Here is a 13,286-nt window from a genome sequence, read left to right on the forward strand (position 1 = left end):
GAAGCCTATGGAGCAGAAAAGATTAAAATATTTGAGGAAGGTAGAAAAAAGGGGAAATGGAAAAAAAAAGAGTTTAATGATTCTAGACTTTGTTATTTGTCAGGCATTTTACATATGCTATCACCATTATTATTCCTTTTACTGGTGATTAATAACCACTATTATTATTATTTTTGAGGCATATATTACTGCATCCTATTTACGGGGAGGCAACCAAAGCTTAGGAAAGCCAAATCAATACCAAGGACTCAAACCCACGCCAAAGGTATTCAGCAACGGAGCAAGGTCTTGGAGGCAGTGGGCAGGGATTGGCTCCAGGACTCAGCCGGAAGAGTGGCTTGAGGGAAAGGAGGAACACATCCACTGAGACAGAGATGAGACAGAGACGAGCTAGAAGGGAGCAGGCCAAAAGGGACCAGAGCACGTTAGCGTGGAGAGGAGGACGCAGTGGTGGTAAAACAATTGTGGTGCAGAAAGTAAAGAGATTGTGGCTCGCAGCTAGCTTCCTTCAACATCTGAGTAAAGCTGAGGCGAGGCAATTCACTGACGGTGAATGACAGTGGTTAGGGACATTGTGTGTTGCACAACCGAGCAGAAAGCCAGTCTTGCCCTTCTCTCCCAGTGGGCTGTGCATTAGTCACTCAACAACCAATCTGTCACCTGCTGGAAGCCGTGAGCACGGGTGAGCTGAGCTGCCTGTCCCTGACTGGAAACCACAAGGAGGAAAAGCAAGGTCCCTTACCTTCTGAGAACTTACAGTCTGGAGTTACCCAGAGCGCTATTCTTTCACCAGCTATTAAAATGGTCTGACTAGAACAGCTCTAAGAAAACTAAGTGATCCTTTGCCTTGCAAAGGTTCTACAGAAATATTTTGTCATTGAAGATCCTATGTCACCCAGTGGTTTTAGAAATAAATAGGAGTTGCCTACTTTTATGGCCACCATGAGCAAACGTAAATGTACCTGGACGATCACAGAAAGCATGTGAAGGCTGTGCCTGAAAGGTGCATCTCCCCCTAGACTCCCACCAAAGACCAGATGGAGTCTGTGGCCATGTTATTGGAACAGGAAGCACCAGGTGATTGTACCTATGCAGGTGCATCTGGACTTCCAGTCCAAAAGAATCACCAAAGCATCCTGGGGTCTTCAACATCTTCCTGAGACCTGGCAAGTGGCTGCTGAAGAATATCATTTGCCAGTTATTCCAGAGTGGCAGTAAAAGTGGCACCGAAGGGGGAAAGCCCAGTGTTCCAATTAACTTTTATTTTTGAAACTCAATAGCCTTTGTTTAAAATATCTCTCTGGTACCCGTCTAGGTTATGAAACAATCAGCTGCAGGATTAATCAATGGCACCAAACAGACATTAGCAACTCACTAATTGAGAGATAACTATTTGATTCAGGCAGTTAATATTTATTTTGGCACTTTTTTGCAAGAGAAAAGGTGGCCATCGTGCATGGTTTTGTTATTAGCAAATAAAAAGACCCTGTTAGAAAAAAATAAATCCTACATTTGTGGAAAACAACGAAAGAGTGGCCCCACCACCTTTTCTGCGTTATACTCAGGTGGCGGAAAATAAACACAGCACCCTGGAAGTTTCGGCTTCGGGGTATCAAAAAAGAAAGCAAAACCCTGCCTTAAGATCACTGTTTATTTTCTTTTGTCCCTTTCACTCTGACCCCTCCTTCTTCTCACGGAAGGGGAGATTCAGCTCCCTGGAGCCCCCCCCCCCCCCTCGAATATTGCCAAGCTGCTGTTCCTCAGAAATAAAGAAATTTGACACGGAGACACTCCACATCTTGGCTGCCAGGAGAAATACCATCTTCGAGGTCATTCCATGTATTGAGACATTTGTTATTATTGTTTTGTCAGTGTATTTTCTGGTGCAGTCCCAGCGGAAGATGTGGGGCCCATATCACGCAAGACTAACGTGGGATCATCGGTTATTTCTTCTCCGCGTCTTTGCTGTATTCCGGAGCCCCAACCCACCTCCCTCACCTTGTAAAACTGGCAGGCTCCGGACATTTTGCATGCTGAAGAAAATCACTGTTTTGCCTCCAGCAAGGAACAAGAATGTTGCAACACTGACTCCTCCTCTCATGAAGAAAGAGTGAACAAGTGCACCGAGTTGAGCTTCTCACAGAGCCACCGGGCCGGGAACGGAGGCGCCCAGGTTGGGTTCCTGAGACTCCAGTCTTCTGGACTTCCCTCCACCCCCGCTCCCGCCTCCGCCCCCTTCCCGTCTCACTCCCTCCTCACCCTCTGTCTGGATTCTACCGGCTGTTCGTGAAACAGCTTTGCACCCATTGGATCTCCACGTCCTTTTGCAGGAAGTGCTCACGGACTGTTACGGCAGACTTTGCTCCCTGGCAAAAGTGAGTAGACTGCGGCAGACGCGGGGGCTGCGGGTTCGAGGCCGGCGAGTTGGAAGGGTAGCGCGCGCGCGGCGCTCGGACTGAGGGTTCGAGCCCCGCGTGCAGCACGGACTGCTGCCCGGAAAGCGCCAGAACCCAGCCAAAGGCGGCAGAGTTGCTGGCCAGCAGCGGCCGCAGGTGCGAAAGCCGGGGCTCTGAGCGTAGTCAGCATTGCTGGCCCCCTCGGAGAAGAACTAAAAGTGCACCCTCACCTTACAACTGCACACATTCGGCTTCTTTGTAAGGCATCTTCGGATGCGCCCTGGAGAGTGAGTTTCGGCGTGAGCGTGACTCCGGGATTCTCACAATGTAAATTATTTACGTCAAACTGAAAAGAAAAAATAGCGGGAAGGGGCTCGGGCAGGAGAGGTGATGCCCGCGGGCTGGCGGGGCCCCGGGGCGGCGGCGCAGCCTCCCGGGCAGCGGGCGGGGAAAGTTCGGCGCGGCGCGCGCCGGACCGAGAGGCGGGGCTCGCCGGCGAAGGCAGTGGGCGCCTAGGCAGGTGGGAGGCCTTCCAGCCGGGGAGGCGGCCGCGACCCGGGCCCGCGGGCGGGCGCGCTCAGGTAACTGGGGATCCGGGCGCGGTGCTGGGGAGCCGGCCAGCGGGGCGGGAGTGCCGGCTCTTGGAGCAAGAAAGCATCCTCGTAGTGACCTCTACCTGCATCCTGGGGAAGCCGCCCACCGTGCCCTAATGAGTAGCCATTTAGGGTTTTATATGATTGGGCTTGAAGACGGTTGCAAATAGTATTCTTAATCTGGAGCGATTCGTTTGTTTTCATTCATCAAGTTCACTGGCAAAGATTGCCCCCAGTGTCATGCTCCGTGGTCAGTGGAGTGCGCCTCTGGCTGTGCAAACTTGGGCAAGGCACTAGTCCTCTCTGGGCCTCTGTTTTCTTTGCGACATTTAGGGAAATTAATCATTCCATATACATATCCCATTAAACGTTATATGTGTGTATACATGACATATTTTATATATAATCATATAGAATATGTTAATATTCTATATTCTATATGATATAGAATATTAGCATATTCTATATGATATATATATTATATATTTTAATATATCGTAACATATACAATTATATATCCTATAATATTTTATATATATAAATGGGGTAAATGTATTGAATAGTGTAAGGAAGAAGCAGATGAAATTTTTAATTTTAGTGATTCTTAAAAATTGGGAATCATGGGTCCTTTGGAGAATTATCTATGAGTTCTCCCCCAAGGGAAAAAATGTTCTTATGTACTGTACATAAAGTTTTGCAAGCAATCCCTCAAGGTTTGTAACTCTCCTTGAAGACCCTGCCTGAACCCCAGGCAAACATTCCTTTCCTTCCTTTTGAGGACATTTTGTATCAAGACCACCCAGCTAAACCCCTGCTGGCAGCTGGGCTGGCTACGGAAGTAACAGCCTTCCTCTGGAGTCTGGAGTCAGCCTTGCTGCTGAAGGAGAAAGCGCTTCTGTCATAAGTAAGCTCCTGGGACACTGTGTCCCAAAGGCTTCACCAACCTCTGCTTCCTGGGGAGCCCTCCTCACAAACTCTTTTAATGACTTTCCTAAGGTGATGGTCCTCAGCCCTAGAGATTTCAGTCCTACAAACAGCACTTGAGAGCCACCTGTAAAAGGTCACCGTCTGTCTCAAAGATAGCTCTTCAGGTCACTAGCTGGATGCCAGAAAGTGGAGCCAAAGCTTTGTTTTGAAGGAAACAAAGTGCTGTTTTCTCTCCAGTGCATGGTAGGAGTAGTGACAGTGTTCTTTTGGACCTGTGGACCTTCTTTTAAAGTACTGAGGACTCCTGTCTCGTGGGACCTGGGTCTTCCATTGGCAATGCCAGCAAGGTACGGCAGAGGACGCGTGGAGCTTTGGAACCCCACAGACTGGGCTTCACGTCTGGGCTCCCACACTCCGACAAGTTACTGAACTACTCTAAGCCTCACTTTTCCTGTTTGTGAAATGGGGAGCGACACGGCCTTTCTTGCACAGTTGTTAGGAAAATGGAAACTGGAAAATGGAAGTGCCTGGTTCATAGTCGGTAATAAGCTGCTGTTAGGAATATTAATGTGAGGTTATAAGTAAGTGTTAAATAGTTCCATGCTTTTTTAGAACAGCTTACTTTCTCTCCTACGGGGCTTATGTCAGCAAAAGAATGAGTAAAGTCACTTCTGGCCTAATTATTCTCAGGGATGAGTGGTGAGTCTAGAATACAGAGTCGGCTTTCCTGCTTCATCTTCGTCAAGCAGAGCACTCTGTGTTGCCCGCAAATAACATGTGTCCGTGGGGCACCTGGGTGGCGCAGTCAGTTAAGCGTCCGACTTCAGCTCAGGTCACGATCTCGCGGTCCGGGAGTTCGAGCCCCGCGTCGGGCTCTGGGCTGACGGCTCGGAGCCTGGAGCCTGCTTCCGATTCTGTGTCTCCCTCTCTCTCTGCCCCTCCCCCGTTCATGCTCTATCTCTCTCTGTCCCAAAAATAAATAAACGTTGAAAAAAAAAATTAAAAAAAAAAATAACATGTGTCCAGACTGGCACGGATTCTCGACCCTTCCTCTCAGTTCTCTTTTGGCCCATAATCTTGAACGTGAAATGTCTAGCTCTCTGCTCTTAGTGACAAACACCTCAGCGTGGAAACTCGAGCGGCTTCATGGTTGCAACCATCTCCAGATACGCGAGAAACTGTCTCTGTAAAGAGAAATGTCTCCACTGTCATCATTCACAGTGTGGCTCAGATAGCCAACTCAACTTATTCTCTCTGGTGTCTCTCCGTATCTCTCTTTTCCTCTCTCTCTTAGTTACAGTTACCCCTCAGTTATAAGAAGCTGGATGACGTAGAAATGTGGGAAAGAAATGCCAGAATTTTAAAGGGCAGTTGGATCCCCTCCAAGTAGCCCTTCCAAAGATCCATCAGTATATTGTGGCAAGGCAGTCTTGCATGCAAAGGTGACAGCATTGATATCTGCTGTCCCTTGAGCCATTAAGATGAACGAAGCGCTTTTCTACATCACCTCAGTTAATTCTCACAGCAACACTGCAAGGTATGCGTGATCATCTAAATCTTTCAAATACATCGAGGTTTATAAAAATTTACATTACTTGCCCGATCTGCAGAGCTGGTAAAAGGCAGAGCTGGGATCCAAGCCTGGGATCCCTGGACTTGGATCCCAGTTCTGCCTGACTTTGGCACTCACTCTTTTCATACTAGGTTAGTGCTGCCACGCTTCCTGGCACCAGAAAGTTGCATCATGCCAACTCGGTCCCAACCCAGTTCTTTAGAACATTTAGGGCAGGAATAACCAAATCTTCTAGGTGATTGAAGTGGTGTGAACATATACTTTGCATGAGATACATATTAACAGGCAGCAACAATGAAATCGCCTGTGAAGAATAATTTTCCCAGCCCTTTCCAGATCCAGCTGTGACACTCCAGTTAGGCAATACTAAACCTCAGCAGGCGAGGCTGGCTCTGGGCCACCAACTTCCTGAGGGACTCTTTTAGCTTAAAAAGAGCCCTGGAATCTCCGTTCTCTGCTACTTTAAAAAGGAACCTGGTCACCCTTTACGGTAACCTCCCTGTATTAAGCATTTATTCATTGAACAAATAACTTGCTGAGCTCTGAAAAAGACAGACAAGGTCCTGGCACTTGTGGAGCTTCTGTGCTAGAGAGAGTGACAGATAAGAGGCAGGTGAGCAAATACATAAATAAGATAATTTCAGATATTAAGAAATGCTATGAAGAAGGTAAGGAGAGGCGGGGGCTAACAGGGCTTGGAGGCAACTTGAAATAGGGCAGCCAAGGAGATTTCCACAAAAAGGTCATTCTTGAACTTGAACTTGTATAATAAGAGGGAGCCAGTCTGATGAAAGTCTGGGGAAAGGACTGCCTTAGCAGAAGAACCTCCAGGGAAAGATCTGGAAGTGGAATAAATGAAGCAGTAGAGGGGTGCCTGGGTGGTTGGGTCGATTAAGTGTCTGACTCTTGGGTTTGGCTCAGGTCATTATCTCTCGGTTTGTGGGAGCCCCGTGTTCAGCTCCGTGCTGACAGTGCAGAGCCTGCTTGAGTGTCTCTCTCTGTCCCTCCCTTGCTCGTGCTCTCTCTCTCTCTCTCTCTCTCTCTCTCTCAAAATAAATAAACATTAAAAAAATTAAGCAGTAGAGCCTCAAATATGAGATGTCCCCTTAGAAATCAATATGGATTTTATATAGGGGAAATTACTGATTGACTGCTTATTACATTCTTCTAGGCTGTGCTGTGGACTTAATGCGTATGTTATTTAACCTTCCCAACAGTCTGGCAAGTTAGTTATTGTTGCCTTGCTTTGATAGTGGAAGAAACCAAGATCCATAGAAGGCAGGCAGCTGGCGCAAAGTTACAAAGGTGATATTTTAAATCCCACGGTCTGTTTTGCTAGCACAGCGTGTGGCTTTTGAGATCATCTGTTCCAGAAGATAGCAAGGAGCTAACAGAAGGAAAGTATCAAAAGTATATTGGGCGGCTAAACGAGGATAGTGATTTCTGTCTGATGCCCTAAATTCCAGTTGGTGTGTCTAAACTTGCACACCAGTGCAATCGTGTAATAACAGCAGCACTAGCCACATGTGACGATGAGGTACTGAAAATGTGATTAGTCCAAACTGAGATGGCTGTTAAGTGTAAAACACACCCTAGATTTCTTTAAGTTTATTTTTATTTCTTTCGCGAGAGAGAGAGAAAGTGAGCAGGGGAGGGGCAGAGAGAGAGGGAGACAGAAGCCCAAGCAGGCTCTGTGCTATCAGTGCAGAGCCTGATGCAGGGCTTGAATTCACAAACCATGAGATCATGACCTGAACTGAAATCGAGAGTCAGGATTTAACTGACTGAGCCATCTGGGAGCCCCTACACCCTAGATTTCAAAGACCTAATACAAAAAAAAACCTTATTGATTTTTATATTGATTATATGTTAGAATGGTAAGATTTTGGATGCATTGGTTTAGATGAACTATATTACTAAAATTAATTTCATCTGTTTCCTTTCAATTTTTTTTTATATTTTCATTTAATAGTACTGGTATAGACTAATAAGTTGACAAATACACGATAGGAAACTTTTCTCCCTTCTTCCTAACGTAATTTTTTCTCTAGTCTTGACCCAGACTTCTTCTGTCTTTCCCATCAGGTAAATCTCAAGAAGCTTTCAAATATCCTATGACCAAAGGGTCGTTTTGAATATAGCTTTAGATTTACCTTAAAATCACTTCCAAAGACAATGTCTTTGTCATTCTGGAACCTGGTAAAATCAGATTAGGAGACAGCCAGGCTTCATGTTTGTGTTCAAAGACCATCAAATAAGTCATGTCACTGGGGTAATGAGTATCTCTCCCTCTCTGTCCTTTTGCTTTAAAACAGCCTGAACAATACACAGTCCCAGTTTCCAGAAGGACTTCCCCAAAAATATCACAGGCCATTTTGGTTTCTTTTGTGCATTAGCTAAAATGACCCTTGAATATCATGTCAGCAAAGTAGAGATATGATTTGTTCCTGCCATTCCATGTATTCCAGAGGGAAAGCAGTCAGATTGTGAAGTTGTTAGAGGAAGCCTCTGGCCTGGGATGTCAGAGGCCTGGATCCTATTTTTGTCTACTGGTTTGTGCGTTGCCCTCACCCTGCTTCCCCCAGCAATCCTGTAGGAAGTCCACAGTTCATGAGATAATGTCACATAAAGTGCTCACGAAGAAACAAATGGACCATGGTTATCACTGAGGACCTGAGGACTGTAGACATTCATCTGTGAGGAAGAATTTGCCTTCCGTAGATTGAGCAAAGCACTATATGGAATGTTCTTTCAGGTATACGGTTAACATCTGTTCATTTTCACTTAAAACCTAAATCTGAGGGGGAAATGACAGAAGCTGAGCATACTCAAATTTTAGTGTATCTACATGAACAGCGACACATATTTTTCAGCATCTTCTAAGCCAAGAAGCCTGTATCAGACTCTATAGGGAAAATAACAGAACAAAACAGGTCTTTGCTCTGGAGGAGCATGTTAACTTGTTGAGAAGATGGGCATAAACAGGAGACACCAGGATCAATGTCAGGTAACATTCTTCAAGTATTATAGGAATGAAACAGAGTTTGGAGATTCCAGAAGGCGGTGTGCCCGAGAAAGATGAGGTAAGGGATGGGCATTGAAGGACATAAAACTAGGCTAAAGACAGATGGAATGGGGACTGGGTATCAGTATAACTTTTTTTTTTAACTCCTCAGAATATTCTGTGTTTTTTTAAGTTTATTTATTTAGAGAGAGAGAAAAAGTGTGTGTGAACAGGGAAAGGGCAGAGAGAGAGAGAGAGAGAGAGAGAGAGAGAGAGAGAAGGCCCAAGCAGGCTCCACACTATGAGCACAGAGCCAGACTTGGGGCTCAAACTCATAAGCTGTGAGATCATGACCTGAGCGGAAATCAAGGGTCAGATGCTTAACCCACTGAGAGACTCCGGTGCCCCTCCCCAGAATATTCTAAAGTGAATATTCTGACGTAGAGTTGAAAACCACTGAGCAAAAGACACAAGGTTTTTATATCATGATCATGGGAAATAAAATTTAAAGAGGAATATTTTAAAGGAGATTAAATGGACAATCAGCATGTGTGGTCTTTCCGGAAATTTTATATACGCGTGTATCTATCTCTGTGTGGTCTTTGGGATTCACAGATAATTGGTGTTCACAGTGATCCTACCCACTTGGGGGTGGCTAAAAGCTGTCACCAGCTGCCCATTCCCTTACTCTGTGTGTTTTTGCAGTGCCCCGTAGTTAATCCTGGCTAAGCGTCGGGCAGCTGGTATCCACAGTTTATTGTACCCACCAGATTTTGCATAAACGTTGCAAAGGGCCTTAGTATCATGCCCATTAGTGCCCCATAATAGTTATTTTACAATAACCGGTAATCGTCCCTCACCTCTCCAACTTTACAGATTGGGAAATAGAATTTAATTCCTTGCCTTGGGCCTTGAGGCTAACTGGCAACAGTGGTGAAATTAGAATTCTCAGCCACTGAATTCCCCGGATCTGCTTCCGCTCCTAGAGTGAATCTGTGCAGTCTCCAGCTGGTGTTAGAATACTCTGTCCTGGCAATGTTATTTCTTCAATGAATGAATCAGTGTTACAGATCAGTAGGTGAAAGATGACAAGCCGGCCCGAGCTGCAGTGCTGTGACGAGTGGCAGCAGGGCATGGGCGGCCACAGCGGTCACTCGAGGTCGGCCACTACGGTCTTGGAGTTTCTATTCCCCTGCAGGTGTTGCCATGCGTATTACAGCTCCTCTGTTCCCACCTCTGGGAAGGGAAGACTCCTTAAGCCCCAGGGCTCTTGGGCGATTCCAGCTCCTCTCCTCTGAAACTCCTGTTTTCTGACAGGATATTGATTTTTATTTTGTTACACACCTGAAAAAAAGAGAAGAAAACCCAGCAATTTTTACAGCTCCGTTTTTAAAGAACTCTTTGTATGTTTTGAGAACTTTGGGTTTACTGCCAGTAGTGAGGCCGCGAGGTCTTTATGAAAGGTAATGGGGAGAAGCTGGAGCCTTGACATTAGAGCCTCTTCAGAACAAGAAGATGGGTTAGTTTTGCCCCATCCCCAAATGATTGTTTTCTTTTTCTCTGTCTCCAAATCCATTACTGACTGGAAAACAATTTCCTATGTCTTCAGGTACAGCAAAAATCAAGCCTCTGAAACAGGCGTCCTCACCACCGATTGCTCATGGTAGTCATCTTGGGAGCTTTGAAAAATACAGATGCCCAGGCCCCAGCCACAGAACCGTTGAATCAAGGCTCTGGGGATGGAACTGGGCATCAGTATTTATTTACAGTTGTCCAGGTGGTTATAATGTGCATCAGTAAGAGCAGATCTTACTGCTCAGCTAAGATCCAAATCTTAATTACTTATTTATATTTCTTTTTTTTGTCTTGTTTTAGGTCACATGACCCCAGAGAACCATCCAAACCATATTTATGTTGTCATTCTACACTTTGGGAAACATGGCTTCTAGAATAATATATAATAATAACAATAGTAATAACAATAGTAATAATCGGGGCACCTGGGCGGCTCAGTTGGTTAAGTGACCGACTTCAGCTCAGATCATGATCTCATGGTTCATGGGCTTAAGCCCCACGTCAGGGCTCTGTGCTGACAGCTCAGGGCCTGGCTCCTGCTTCAGATTCTGTGTCTCCCTCTTTCTCTCTGCCTCTCCCCCACTCATGCTCTGTCTCTCTCTCTGTCTCTCAAAAATAAATAATCATTAAAAAAATGAGAAAAAAAAGTTTTCTACTTATCTAAACTAACTCCAAACTCAGAATGGTCCTGCATAGCCTCATGACTAAGATTTCTGTAAGTGCAATTTGGAAATCAGATTGCCAAAAGCTTGATAATTATGAGATTGGAAGATAAAGGTTAAGGTTTTCTGCTGCCCATGTATTAAATTTCCCAATTGCTGTGTTGATCTTTAGCAACACTTGCTTTCCTCTCTTAGCCATTTTAAAGCCAATTAACCCCATTCCTGTTCACACCCTTATTAAAAATATAATTACAGCAGTATTCTCCAGGGACTGTCATTGCATACATAGACTTTACAACGTGAATTGGCCAAGAAGTAACTAGGTTGTGTAAAACCCTCTCAGCCCCGAGAGATCATTTGGGATGCAGAGGCTACCAGCCCCAGAGTAGGCTAGGTGAATCATAAATTTTAGTTTGCAAAGAGACAATTACAAGTCACCCAAATGTAGAAGAAAAAACACAGGATACACAAAATAGTTGTAGAATCAATCTTAGAATATTTTCTCCAGGGTCGAGTTAAGTCTGTGGCTCCAGCCATTCCCGGAAGGTTATATTAATGCCAAAAAGCAACCAGTGTTTTGTACTAGTTTTGGAGGGCAGGGGGGAAAGGAAATGATGCATCATTGTACTTATCTGGAGTGTTAAGGTTGCAGCATCAGAGGAGAAGAAATTGGGAAAGAGGTTGCAGAGAGAAGGGTCGGCAAAGACCCACTGGTAGCCAAGCATCATGGACACTGGTAATTTTTTATTCGCTCAACTTTTATGGAGGGCCCGCTGTAGCCCAAGGCTGTTATATGCCCTGGAGAGAGAGCGATGAAGTTCCTGTCCTCATGGAATTTACAGTCCAGTGAGAGGAAATAGATATCCACATGAAGACACCGGTAAATAAAATCCAGTAAGTTGGTTGGTGCTTTGGGGACAAATAAAGTGAGGAGGGAGTAGAGTCTGATGAAGCTGCTTTAAATAGGATTATGGGAGTTGTTCTCTCTGAAGTGTTGGCATTGGAGCTAATATATCAGTGTTAAAGCAACACAAAGATCAGGAGGAAAGAAGGCCAGGTAGAGGGAACAGCAAGAGTAGCAGCCCTGAGGTTGGGAAAGATTTGACACTTTCGGGAAACAGAAAGGAGACCAGTATGGCTGGATCACAGTGACAAAGAGATAGAGCATCAGGCAGGAAAACAGCCCCGAGGGCCGGAGGTCATGGGATGGAGTTAGGATTTTGGTGCTTTAAGGAAACCGTTGGGAGGTTTTAAGCAGGGGAGTAATGTGTTCTACATGGCACTTTAGAGACCTCTCAGGCTTCTGTGTGGAGAATGGAGTGTAGACTGGAAGCAGAGGGAGGACATGGCAGGTACAGGAGGAGGTGACAATGGATCAGCCAAGATGGGAGCAGTAGAAGGAGGATTGGGTTCAGGAGCAAGTTTGGAGGTAGGGCCAGATGGCGGACCTCGTCTTGTCTGACATCATTTTTCCTGCCCTCTCCTGACTCAGGCCACTGGTTTTGAACCGAAATGGAATAATATCTAATGCTATTTGGAAACATTAGGGATTTTGACCTCAGCTTATTTAAGCAGAAAAAAATCAAATTCCTGTCCAAGGAGAAACTTGTTTGTTGCTTTTTACCACATAACCATAAAAATTTCATCTTACCTCATAAGAGTGTTTTGATGGATTCTGTTGTTGTTGATTACTGTGCTTTCCATAAGGACTGGAAATATCACATTCACATTGCTAAAGTTTATCTTTTTCTGAGTGTTTTGACACTCTGGCTGCATTTACTGAATCCTTCCTGCCATCAGGCATTTATACATGGCTTTTTGCAGTCGGTCAGTTTCTCCATGTAAATGCTGACACCATAATAGCAAGCATTTAGCAAGCACTTACTACATCCAAGGCATTGTTTCAGGAATTTCACATTTATTCCTCCCAGCCATCCTTTGATTAAGTGCCCTTATGATTATCATTTTATAAATGAAGAAACTGAGGCAGAAATAAAGAGGTTAAGTCATGTGTCCAAGCTCACACCGCTGGTAAGTTGCAAAGCCAGGGTCTGCACTGAGGCTGGCTGCAGAGCACCAGGTTCTCGGTCACTAAGCTGTGCCGCTTTCCTCCTGTCTCCTTTTCTCTAATTCCTGTATAACTGAAGCTGCTACCTGCAGAGTCAGACTTGTTTCTCCTGCATAAACCCCACGGTACCACTAAGAGGCGCTTCAACAGGGCAGGGCTCCCATGAACAGTACTGGAGAGGAAATGCCATAATTCAGAGGCTGGATGATTCAGTCCCTCTCCAGAAGGACCTCCGTCTAAACCACCTGCCATCTGACAAGGTGGGAGGGGAACCACGCACCCTCCCGGAGAGCTGGCTGAACAGAGTTGGCAACACCAGAGGACTCTATGAAATGCCCCCTCTTCTCCTCACCTCCTCTTCTTCCCACTGCTCAGAGTTCCTGTGTTGTGCCCACCTATCTGTCTCTTCTCAAAAGACAGAAGAAATCAAGGTTTCTCAATATGCTGTGCGACAAATTCTGGTTGCTCTGCAGGGTCATCTGAAGCTG

The 13,286-nt window shown here is 45.4% G+C and overlaps 1 protein-coding gene across 3 annotated transcripts in view; it reads left to right on the forward strand.

Moving 5' to 3' along the window:
- Positions 1 to 1,738: 1,738 nt before the first annotated feature.
- The window catches only part of PRLR (prolactin receptor), a 164,974-nt gene continuing 153,426 nt past the window's right edge, over positions 1,739 to 13,286 (forward strand). For all 3 annotated transcript variants that reach the window (XM_053201575.1, XM_053201584.1, XM_015076516.3), the window contains exon 1: positions 1,739 to 2,375. The gene's annotated coding sequence lies outside the window, so the exon portion shown is untranslated. The remainder of the gene's footprint in view (positions 2,376 to 13,286) is intronic.

The sequence above is a fragment of the Acinonyx jubatus genome, chromosome A1 (assembly GCF_027475565.1).
Source record: "Acinonyx jubatus isolate Ajub_Pintada_27869175 chromosome A1, VMU_Ajub_asm_v1.0, whole genome shotgun sequence".
Lineage (NCBI taxonomy): Eukaryota > Metazoa > Chordata > Mammalia > Carnivora > Felidae > Acinonyx > Acinonyx jubatus.